This window comes from Salvia miltiorrhiza, chromosome 5 (genome assembly GCF_028751815.1).
Source record: "Salvia miltiorrhiza cultivar Shanhuang (shh) chromosome 5, IMPLAD_Smil_shh, whole genome shotgun sequence".
Taxonomy (NCBI): Eukaryota; Viridiplantae; Streptophyta; class Magnoliopsida; order Lamiales; family Lamiaceae; genus Salvia; species Salvia miltiorrhiza.
Genome location: NC_080391.1, coordinates 36,356,234 through 36,369,419, shown reverse-complemented (window position 1 = coordinate 36,369,419; position 13,186 = coordinate 36,356,234).

Genomic DNA, 13,186 nt, shown 5'->3' with positions numbered 1-13,186 from the left:
TGAAATCCTAATCTAACCACGGATTTTCTCGTGGTGAAAAACGATTACAACGTCAAAACGACGTATTCCACGAATCAACGAATCACGAAGAACAACAGCAGTTAAAAACAACGCACATTATTAATCGTACACAAATTAATAATAGAGCCAAGAAATTAATCCTGGGCTCTGATACCAATTGATGGAATATTAAATTGAATTAATACTCGATTGCCCGATGATCGTTTCTTGGATTATTGTTAATTCATCATACAATGATTAATTCCTAACATGCTCCTATGAATTTAACAGCTGCACTTAGGTGTTAGAAAATACTTACTTGAGAATTGGATGCACAGATGATTGATGATCGCGTCGAATGATTCAGACTCCAGCTCTGATCTTCTCGACTGTATCCCGCTCAATTCCCAACGTTGGATGGACAACGAGCTATGAGAACTCCCAAGACAGAAAGGCCAATCACGTTCCTGCGCCTCCCTCTGCTCTCAAAACCCTAATATTTTATCAGTGTATTTTCCTGAGAGCTGATAGCTGTATTAATAATACAGAAAAGAGGGAGGAGGCGCCACATTAGTGAGAGGGCCGAAAATTACTGTCTTCTAGGGCTTGGAGACATTGGGCCAGCCCAGGGACCAGATACAAGGAATAAAGATGGGCCTCAAATAAATTAATTTATCCATGGTCAGCCCAGACCATAATTAATTTATAAATATCAGTTCATTCCACTAGAGAACCGATACTGACTTACCCCTTTATTGCCGGTGATGAGTCGGGGCTTGTATTTAGACTTATTAAATCTCCGTATTTAAAATATCCGACATCCATTAATTAATTAGAGCTCTGACAGCTTAAATTAATTAATCTCTTAATAATTCCTTAAGCAGTACCACTCAACCTGCAGGGTTTAGCGTAATAAACCTTATTGAGCTCCTTAAGGGGATGTCATTATCCTATACCGGATACGGGTACTAATACAGATAATCAAATATCATATATTAACCGCTATCACCCAAGATACAGAGTACTCGAGTTAGTATTTAACTCTCGCCCATAGTAAGTCAAAGTGATATACGAATTAACATATATATCTGAATACTTATTAGTATTAAGATTTATGAGTCACCGAGATCTTGATTCTTCACTTAAGTCAGATAGAAGAATACATCTCAACTGTTGGTCCTATCAATACGTAATGACGTACCAGTATAGACAAGTAGCCAAGACAAACTACTTCCATCTATACTGCAGCCTAAACCAATAACTTGTCCTAGAGTTATTTCGGCTGTGATCATATTATATCTCTTAAGGTTATTCCAATTATATGGTCTTCTGTGATCTACAACACACCATATAATCTACTCATACAGAGATAAAGAACATACATATGCAATCATGAACACAATCAGATAGGAGATAAGAAAGTGAATAACAGGAATCATTGTATACAAGCATAAAGTTCTTGCTTTCAGTATACAAATCCAACAGCAAAAGGCTAAGTGTGGGGGGTTGATTTATGCTTAATTGTTCTTATTTTGGGGGTTTGCATGTGCATATTTTGAGTTAAATATCCTGGAAATTGGTGCGTTTATGGGTTTGTTTTATGTTTTGCAGGAGATTCTAATTTTATAGATGGAAGAGTGTTATGTTGGAGATTTTGGGTCAGAATTGCATATTTGGGTGCCAGAGCAGAGCTGAGAAGCTGCGCCAGAGCAGAGCTGAGAAGCTGCGCCAGAGCAGAGTTGAGAAGCTGCGCCAGAGCAGAGTTGCGCGGATAGGTCTGTATCAGAGCAGAGCTGACTTCCATAGTCAGACCTGACTATCTCCAGAGCTGAACTTCACTATCAGAGCTGAATTCTCCAGAGCAGTTGTCAGAGCATAACTCATTTACTAGAGCGGACTTTACTCACCAGAGCTGACTTCCAGCTCTGCCATGATCGCCAGAGTTAGCACGGTTCCAGAGTTAGCAAATATTCGCCAGAGTTGCCGTTACTTGCAGAGCACGCTGCTAGCTGGACTTTCCTTTGATTTTACAATGCTTATCTTTAAAAGTCCAATTTTGCAAGGCCTTTTTTATGGTAATTAGGGTTGAAAGAAGTTTAAAAATAGGGTCTTAATATTCATTGTAACAATCAATCCTTTGCCCTAATCTTTCGTTCCACCTTGGAGAATCATGCTTCCGCAAGGCAATCAAAGACTTAAGCTTTTCAAGTTTTCTTTGTTCTTCAAGTTCTTAAGATTTTCGTTTTAGTTAGTTTTAATTCCATTTTACTTTAGTTTTTTGTTTCGAGTTGTGATGAAGTGACAGTGGTTGCACCTTCGAGAAGTTTATGGTATTTCGTATTTATTTTAATTTCTTTGCATCGTTTAAATTATGTTTAGCTTTCAATTATGAAATTTCGTTATGTTTATGCTTTGCTTTAAATTATGCAATTTAGTTTATGTTAATTAGATTAGAAGCTTTTATTTACAAGTTATTTAAATTCTTAGTTAGAAGTATTTAAATTCTTAAGTTAGTTTAATTCTTGCCTAGGGTTTAGTAGTTCCTTTTGCTTACGTTCTTGATTTCATTCTTGTATGCCTAGTTAATTACAAGTTTAATTTCACGTTAAGTTTACTTTATAAGTTTTAGTTTAATAATCAAAGTTTACCGCTTTCTTGTGATATAATTAAAAGCCCTTAAAGATCTTCCTTGAGAGATAACACTGGGTCAACTTACCATCGCTAGGATGTCCTTGTTCTATTGCAAGTCAATCTAGAGGTGTTTCTAGTTGAGTTAGTTCTCTATCGCCGTTCCCGGACTCCGTCATTACCTCGTATTCGCGGGATCAATCTTATTCTTGCTGCGACGTCGGCCAGTCCGGTGATGTTCTTCGATCGGGGTAGCCGGAGCAGCAGTGCTTTCCTTTGCTTTTGGAGCTACGCCGGGGTGGAGAAGTCCGACGTCCGTTCGGTACTCCTCCTGTGAAGTCATTTTCCAAGTCTCTTAGGCAATCTTCGGGACGTCCCGTAGATGTCCCGACTCATGATTTTTCGGTGCTGAAACCCGCAATGGTGGACGACAGGCCGTGTCTTTCTATCTCCTTAGCTTTCCGTCAATGGCAAATCAAATCCTTTCAGCATGCCATTCATGGGCGGGTTTTCCTTCGCAAAGGCGATTCGCCGAGATTTGCGGCGGATCTTTTTACTGAGCTCTCTATCCTCTGGAAAACGTCATCTCCATGGCAGGTTATCCCTCTGGGCAAGGGATATTTCACATTAAAGTTCTCGTCACCTGAGGATTATGCTTTGGCTTTCGCGAAATCTGCTTGGCGTCTTCGTGTGGGGATTCTTTTCCTTTAGGCATAGACTCCCAACTTCAATTCGAACAAGATTGTTTCTTCTACTGCTCAGGTATGGGTCCGTATCTTTAATCTCCCGCATGAGTTTTGGGATCCTGAAGTTCTCTCTGGTATAGCTAGGCATGTTGGCACTCCTATTCTTGTTGGTGGCATGTCTGCTAGGGCTTCGGTTGGTTATTTTGCTAGGGTGTTAGTTGAGATGAATGTGGCCTTGGACATCCCTGAGTTTCTTGATGTTAAATGTGATGATGATATTTATGAAATTGAGTTTGGGTATGAGAATTTGCCATACTTCTGTTGTCTTTGTTCTACGATTGGCCATGCTACTGACGACTGCAGAAAACTTACTTCGGGCAAGGAGCCTGCTTCTCCGACTAAGCAGACAGAACAGGATAATAGTTTGTGGGGCAAGAAGAATCACAATAGATCTCGACAAAGGAAGAAGACTAGGAGTCGTTCTGTTGCTTGGCATCCGTGTTCGACGGATGCCCGATCGCACGGGGGGATGGATCTTTGGTGAAGCCGTTGGCTGTGGAAGCTTCCTCGTCGTTCGATTTAGAGATGGGCACTTCCAGCGAGGTTCTTACAACTCCGGTGGTTGTCTCTACGGGCATCTCGACTTTTAATTCTTTTGACGCTCTTGAGGATGGGGAATTTGAGACAGGTTTGTTGAAGAGACCAGATGATATGAGCATTATTAAAGATACTTTTCAGGTTTCTTCTAGTGGGGTTGTTTCGTCTTCGGATTTGAGTCCTCTAAATCTAGATTTGGATCCCAATGTTCCTTAGGATGCCCATGCCATGGCTGCGCAGTGTTCGTTGCAGAAATTGGTTCCTGGGATTCTTTCATCTGGCGCTCAGCGCATTTTGGGACCGCATTCGCCTCATCCCAAGAAGGTTATCGCTGCTCGTCCTCCTCTTCCTCAGGGACGTGGTGGACGGGGCGGCCGGTCTTTGCCGTCGCCTGACCCGAACAGATTTAGTTATGTTTCTTTCAGGAGCTCCGCCTCAACTGGCGGGGTCTCTCTTGACCCTCCTAGACACAAAGGGGGTTCAAAGCTTTCAGTGGTGCCTCGCCGCAGCTTCTCTCCTGATCCGGTAGAATTCTTGGAGAAGGTTTCTGCTGCCTAATCGGCAGGTGTGGTTATTCAGAATTTCACTGTCGAATCCTCTTCTTCCAGTGACTTTAAGAGGATGTCTGGGGTTTCTTTTGGGGCCTCTTCTCATCGATGGGGGGATATGGCTAATCATGTTGATGATCCTCTTCAGGAGGATGGCCGTCCTGTTGGCTCTCAATGAATGTGCTGTGTTGGAATATCAGAGGCATTTCTTCTTCTATGTCTCTTCGTTCTCATTACTATAGCACTTACAGACCGCATTTTCTTGGCATACTGGAGCAAAAAACACAGTTTTCTGGTATACCGAGCTCCTACTGGCGTTCTTTGCACCTCTCTCCAGTGCATCAGAATGCTCATGGAAGACGTCATTCTAACATTTGGAATTTTGTTGATCCCTCTTTGGCCCCGGATGTGGTTTTCTCTTCTGCTCAGGTGGTGGTCATTAGGTGTTCTATTATGGGGACTGTCTCTACTTTAGCTTTCACTCATGCGTCTTGCAGCTACATTGAGAGGTGCTAGCTCTTGATGGATATGGAGCTCTTTATTGTGGGTCATTTTCTTATGATTGGTGATTTCAATTCTGTTTTGGGGGCTCATGAGCGTCGGGGTTGTAGGGTCCCGGCTTCTACCCTTGTGGCGAGTTTTGTGCTTTCATTGAGGATCATGATCTAATTCAGTCGGAGTCTACTGGTCCTTTCTTCACTTGGACGGATCGGCGGAGGTTCCCTTCTCCGATTGAGTCGGTGCTGGATAGAGCTCTTTTATCTCAGGATTTCTCTGATATTTGGTATTCTTCTGATGTTCTGGTTCTTCCTAGGCTTGGGTCTGATCACTCTCCCATTCTGTTCAGATGCTAGGACACTCTGCACCGGCCGGTCGTCGGTTTTATTTTCTGAATATGTGGTGCTCTCATGAGGGGTTCTTGGATCAGGTCAGAGCCTCTTGGTCTTCGCCGTTGGATAGTCTCTGCCCGATGGTCTGTGTTATGAAAAAGTTGAAACGTCTTCGCCCGATCCTCAAGGCCTAGAACAGAGATACCTTTGGGAACTACAATACTGCCTTAGCTGAGCTGCAGCAGGATTTGAGCTCCCTTCAGGAGGGGATTGACGAGCAGGGCTACACGGATGACCTCTTTGATCAGGAGGTCATCTTACAGGCTCGTATTGGCACCGTCCTTTTGCGTAAGTTTGAACATTTACGGCAGCAAAGTCGGGTATCTTGGCTTTCTGATGGTGATAGGAATTCCCGTTTTTTCACTCTATGGTTAAATAGCGTCGTTCCAATCAAACCATCAAGAAGCTCAGTATTGATGGTGTTATCTCGAATGAGCCGGCTACCATGGCGGCTCATGTGATTCATTTCTATGAAGATCTCTTTCTGAGCAGGACTCTGGAGTGGTGGACAGGTCCTGGATTTCTGGTTACATTCCCTTCTCTGTCTCCTCGACCCAGGCTGACTTGCTTACTGCTCTCCCCTCGGTCGATGATATTCGTTCGGTGGTCTTCTCCATGGATAGGACTAGTGCTCCCGGTTCGGATGGTTTTAATGGTGCCTTCTTTCAGCATTCTTGGGATGTGGTGGGAGAGGACATGGTGGCCGTAGACAGACATTTTTTCTCTCATGGTTATCTTCCTCATGGTCTTAATTCCAATTTGCTTTGTCTTCTCCCCAAGAAGGCCGATGTTATTCTTGTGTCTGATTACCGCCCTATTGTGCTTGGAAACTTCTTCTTCAAAGTCATCACCAAAATTCTGGCCTCTCGGTTGAATGCGGTGGCGGCAGAGATTGTTTCGGCCAATCAGTTCAATTTTATCTCGGGTCGCTCTATTCAGGAGTGTATTCTGCTTGCTTCTGAAGGTGTCAACTGCATGGAGCGTTCGATTCAGGAAAGGAATATGGCCCTGAAGGTCGATATCAGGAAGGCTTTTGACACTCTGAGTTGGGAGTTTGTTGATGTTGTCCTGGACAGCTTTGGATTCCCTCCTCTTTTCCGGCAGTGGATCAAAGTCATCTTTCAGTCGGCTCAGATTTTTGTCTCCTGTTCCCGTGGGGTCCGACAGGGTGACCCTTTGTCTCCTGTTCTATTTGGTTTGGCTGAGGAGGTTTTGAGCCGCCTTCTCTTGGATGCTGCGGATAGAGGCCTTATTGCTCATATGCGGATGTCCCGCTCCATGCTCTTTTCTTCCCATCTCCTGTATGCTGATGATGTTCTTTTATTCTGCAAGGCTGAAAGGCGCAGTTGCAGGATGATTGAGTCTATCCTTCAAATTTATGCTTTCGTCTCTGGTCAGTTCTGCAATAAGGCCAAGTCCACAGTTTACTTTGGCAAAGGCGTTCCCCTTCAACTGTGTCTTCGGCTTCAGCGTGATTTGGGCTTCTCCATTGGCTCTCTGCCTTTCGTCTATTTGGGAGTCCCCATTTTTACAAGCCGAGCCTCCTCCGCCCGGCTGGCTTGAAGGAATATTAAACTGAATTAACGTTCCGCTTTGCCCGATGATCATTTCTTGGATTATTATTAATTTATCATACAACGATTAATCCTAACATGCTCCTATGAATTTAACAGCTGCACGTTGGAGTTCAGAAATACCTGAAGAATTCAGAAGAATTCGTCAATCTGTCGCTGAACAGGTCAGCCAACTTCAACGCTCCGTTTGACCCCTCAAACGACCTCCAATCGTATTTTGTGCAGAAATACGACTTCTTCGTCGTCGAAAGAGCTTTCCGTGGCCGCCTGATTCGTCTGAATCGGAGTTCTGTGGAGGAAGTTATGGCCGTTTTACGGAGACTGCCAGAACTTGGTTTCCTGCGAAAATCTGACTCCAGCTCTGATCTTCTCGACTGTATCCCGCTCAATTCCCAACGTTGGATGGACAACGAGCTATGGAAATTCCCAAGACAGAATGACCACTCACGATTTCCTGCGCCCCGCTCTGCTCTCAAAACCCTAATTTTTATCAGTCTGTTTTCCTGAGAGCTGACAGCTGTATTTAATAATACAGAAAAGAGGAGGAGGCGCCACTTTACATGTGAGGGCCGAAAATTCTGTCTTCTTGGGCTAGGAGACATTGGGCCAGCCCAGGGACCAGATACAAGGAATAAAGATGGGCCTCAAATAAATTAATTTATCCATGGTCAGCCCAGACCATAATTAATTTATAAATATCAGTTCATTCCACTAGAGAACCGATACTGACTTACCCCTTTATTGTCGGTGATGAGTCGGGGCTTGTATTTAGACTTATTAAATCTCCGTATTTAAAATATCCGACATCCATTAATTAATTAGAGCTCTGACAGCTTAAATTAATTAATCTCTTAATAATTCCTTAAGCAGTACCACTCAAACTTTATTATTACGCCTGAACTTAATCAACCTGCAGGGTTTAGCGTAATAAACCTTATTGAGCTCCTTAAGGGGATGTCATTATCCTATACCGGATACGGGTACTAATACAGATAATCAAATATCATATATTAACCGCTATCACCCAAGATACAGAGTACTCGAGTTAGTATATAACCTTCACCCATAGTAAGTCAAAGTGATATACGAGTTAACATATATATCTGAATACTTATTAGTATTAAGATTTATAAGTCACCGAGATCTTGATTCTTCACTTAAGTCAGATAGAATAATACATCTCAAACTGTGGTCCTATCAATACGTAATGACGTACCAGTATAGACAAGTAGCCAAGACAAACTACTTCCATCTATACTGCAGCCTAAACCAATAACTTGTCCTAGAGTTATTTCGGCTGTGATCATATTATATCTCTTAAGGTTATTCCAATTATATGGTCTTCTGTGATCTACAACACACCATATAATCTACTTATATAGAGATAAAGAACATACATATGCAATCATGAACACAATCAGATAGGAGATTAGATAGTGAACTTAGGAAACATTGTATACAAGCATAAAACGTTCTTGCTTTCAGTATACAAATCCAACAATCTCCCACTTATACTAAAGCAAACTTTTAGTATACAATGCGTCTATTTACCAATCACCTAACACTTCTCCCACTTATACTTAAAGTTTCCTAAGTGGGTGGCATCAATCTGGCATCAATCGCATTACCATCTTTCAATGACCATTTGCGATAAGCCTTTTGTGAAAAGATCAGTAGGTTTCTCCAATATGTGAGAGTTTATTCTTTGAGCACATAACCTCGATTTACGAATAATCGTATAACTTGGTACTTACTCTCCATATGTTTGACCCCTTGTGGTTCTAGGATTCCTTAGAGTTTGCAACTGCACTTGAGGTACCACGAAGGTGATGCTCTCACGCAAACTAGGAATCACTCTTAGACCCTGGAGGTAGTGGTCAAACCAAAAGGTTTTACCTCCCAAGGAAAACACATAGCTCGAGGTAATTATTCTTTGTTCCGGTCAGCCTGGGAATCCGAAATCATATAATCCAAAAAGGAACTAAACTGTCTAACTAGTAAACTATCCTTATTCTCTAGTCATGGACTTGAGAATATAATTTACCACAGTTCAGTGTCCTTAACTAGGACTATACAGATATCTTACAACCATGCTAACTGCATAGCAAATATAAGATCTCGTACATAGCAACCCATACATGAAGCTATCTACTGCGGAAACGTAGAATACTGCCTTCATTTCCTCAACCTTAATAGGCATCTTAAGACATAGTCTTTAGATAAAGGAACGCCATATCTAAAAGGTAGCAATCCTTTCTTGGCGGTATTCATACTACAACGAGTATTCTCTGTATCAATGTAAGACACTCGAGATAAGCCCAACATCTTTTTCTAGTGATCCCTTATAACCTTGATCACAAAGGTGTATACTGTACCTCCTTAGTCTTTCATCTGAGACTGTTCGGATAACCATTACTTTATGTCTTGACAATAGCTCCATATTGTCGCCAATTAGGAGGATATTATCTACATAAAATGCAAGATAAACCACATCACCGATGACACGAGAGCGATTGACACGAGATGTTTCTCTCCCTCCCTCACGTAACCTCGATGGTTTAAGTGAGCTGCTATGGGTAAAATGATCCGAATGTTCTGAGCATGGTACTTGCGAAAATATCATCATAACCTATACCCTTACACTGGGCATAACCTTTCGCCACCAGTCTAGCTTCGGAAGCTACGACCTTGCTCATTCGAGCCTGTCATTATCTTGCATACTCACTTACAACCTAAGGCATGACTGCCTCCTGGTAGCACGATTTTCTAGTATACACCCATATTCTTAATGGATTGCTCCATTGAGGTGTGCCAAGAATCTACATTCTCGTCTTCCACTAATTCCAAGTAGATATCTGGGTCGATTCTCTTATATTCACTACCAGGGACTGAATCCAAAGATTCTCCCAAGAACATAAATCGATCGGGTTGTCCCACAACCCTCCCACTACAATGGATCTGTGGTGGCACATGTGTGTCAACAGTGCGTGCAGTGTCTTGTGGTACAAAACTCTTGCATACTTGGCTTGGGTGATGGAATCGCCTGTCTAATGTCTTCAATTTCTTGAAACACACTATCTGACTTGGATTAGTAATTATTCCCATAGTCCACTTCTAAGAATCGTGTGTCATTGCTAATAACCACCTTCTGATTCTTTAGGACTAATTGCAAAGATGCATAACTCATCATCGGACATATTTTTCCAAGAGTGACCTATTTCTTCTCTCCACCACACCATTTTATATAGGGATTACATGGTGTAGTAAACTGGGTTGGAATCCCAAACACTGACAATGAATCAGAAAAGATCATTCCTAACACATTATTGGCCCTTTATCCCCTTTGTCATGAATGACCTGGTTTCCATCTTTTCCTCTATACAGGATTCGCAGGTTCGAAATAGTACAACCTGGATTGAATCCAATGTACTTATTTAGACACGAGCCTTTGGATCCTATTAAGATAGATGTGACCTATTTCTAGGGTATCAATATATGTGTAAGATCCTCATGAGAGCTTAGCCTTAACTTTTCTCTTTCTTTTGTTCGATGATGTAAATGCAATATAAAGGTATTTTGTAGACAAGTTATAGTATGAAGAGAGATGTTCAAAAAACCAGAATAGACAACTTTGTCATTTCTTATGATAGAAACACCACTATCAAAAATGACATAAGATCCATCTATTCAAAATTTTGGAACATGATAAGGAACTCTCAAAAAACTAAAACATGTCTTCAGGACTTAAAGACAGGTCTTCAATTGCAACAACTGCGACTCTAGTCACGTTGCCTATGAAGACTATCATCTCATCACTTCTCAGCTTTCTTGTCAGCTTATAAAAAGCCATGCAAGATATAACAATCAGTTTCTCTCGTTATCCACTACTCATAACTGAGTAGAAAACGAGCTAACATGTCTCAGTTACTATAGCAAGTGAAGTACCTTAACCCTTTGCCTTGAGTATTGAAAGAAGAAATCTCCAATACCCAATCTTATCACACCACTACTCCCACTATTTCCCTTGTCTTTCTTGCCCCTTGGACCCTTCTTCTTCCCGTCATTCGACGAAGAAGATGGCTCTCCTTTGGCAATAACAAGTGCTTGCACATCTCTTTTCCACAACTTCCTTAGCCGTAACTAGAGCATTCAACAACTCAAAAGAAGTATTATCTTTCTTGCTCATAACAACATTGAGGCGGAAGTTCTTAATTAAAAGACTTGGGAAGAAAGTTCAGGATAATATCGACTTTTGCCTCACCGTCGATACTCCCACTGAGCAAGTCAAGTCCATCAAAAAATTTGCATGACATGCTCGTGCACTGAGTTGTGCTCACTCATAAAAATAACAAGATTACTCTCATCAAATTTAAATGAGCAGCTCAGTCCAACTCTCCGAACACTTTCTTGAGATTCAGCATGATGCTAATAGCATCGTCCATGCCCTGATGTTGGAGCTACAAGGTTTGTGACATTATACTCATAATATAGCATATAGCCACATTATTCGCCTTATGTCACCTTTTATGTAATTCATTTTTCTCATCAGTTGACTCATTATTCGGACCAATAGAACGTGGAGTAGTAAGCAACACAAAAATTGTGTTAGTTTGTGATAAAGATAAAAATCCAAAAACTGCGTTTCCATTTTATATATGTGGACCGGTTAAAAGACTTTGTGCAAGAATAAAGAAACAGGAGACATAGACATATCTGAAAGTAACGAACATAAAGCACATAATTCGTAACAATAATATTGTAACCTCTTGATAAAACAATATTAATGAAACCTCCAACCGCTCAAGGAATCCCATGTGCAAGCCACGCTGTGTGGACGTTTACACACGAACTCCTCAACCAGACTATTCACCTAGTCATTTAATTTCCATCCATGTCAACTTAACCTTTTGACAAAGGAAATTAATAGTTGGCACCTTAACTAGACCATATCATCATCAAGAAGGGACTCCTCGGGGAGTTGTACATTGTACTTGATATGATATCTAAGCAATGACCACAATTTAACCTTGAAAATTAAATTCTCGAAATTAGCATACTCACGAGGACCATACCGCTTTCAATTTAATTTTCTTGGTTATCTTATTTAATTCCATTCTCCAAAGTACTTGTGAAAAATTACACAAGTAAGCCACGCTGTGTGGACGTTTACTGCATAACTCCCACTACTTCAATGGATTTAAATATTTTTATTAGAAACCTCATCTGACAAACTTATGAAAGAACAAATATGAAGTAAGCCAAGCTGTGTGGACGTTTACTCACATCGACAATCATTTTATCTAGAGACCGCATGTGGAGGTCTACATAATTTTAAGAATAAAAATTATTAAGTAATAACCACAATCTAACTTTGAAATTAAATTCTCGAATCTTGACATACTCACTAGGACCATATCGCATTCAATTTAATTTCTTAGTTATCTTATTTAAAATCCATCATCTAAAGTACTTATGAAAATCATACCAGTAAGCCACGTTGTGTGGACGTTTACCGCATAACTTCCACTACTTAAATGGATTTAAATATTTTTAATAGAAGTCTCAACTTAACAAACTTGTGAAATCAAATATGAAGTAAGCCACGCTGTGTGGACGTTTACTTATATTCTCAATCACTTTGTCTTGAGACCGTTTGTGGAAATCCAAATAATTTTTAATCATCTATAAAATTATTAATACAGCTTAGTCTTTTTCTTTCAAAAGGTTTGTTCATGCTCAACACATAATCCTAAACATGCTCATCTAGAACGCAACATGTAAAACATGCTTGCAGAATTCTGAAACATGCTTAAGAAAATGATAAACCTACTATCATGCTCGTCTAAGCGCAATTAATAAACAAATATTAACAAGCAAAGACGAGCAAAAGCAAGTAAAGAGCATAAGGGATTAACAACCACGACATGCAAAGAACATAATTAAAACAATAAAGTTCTTCGTGACCCATTCGTGGAACCCCATATTTCTAATCTATTACAAAGAACAGAAAAGAAAAAGCTCAAAAACGTAAACTCGGCCCGAAACGCTTCAAACAGGCCCGTCTTTGAAAACTAGGGTTTGGGCCCCCTAGGGTTTGACAAAACGCAGCTGCCACCTCCCGGCGCGCTGCCCGGCGCGCAGCAGCCTCCCGGCGCGCAGCCCCGGCGTGCAGCAGCAGCAGCCCGGCGCACTGCCCGGCGTGCAGCAGCAGCCTCCCGGCGTGCAGCGGCAGCCCGGCGTACAGCCCGCCCTGCCTCCGACTC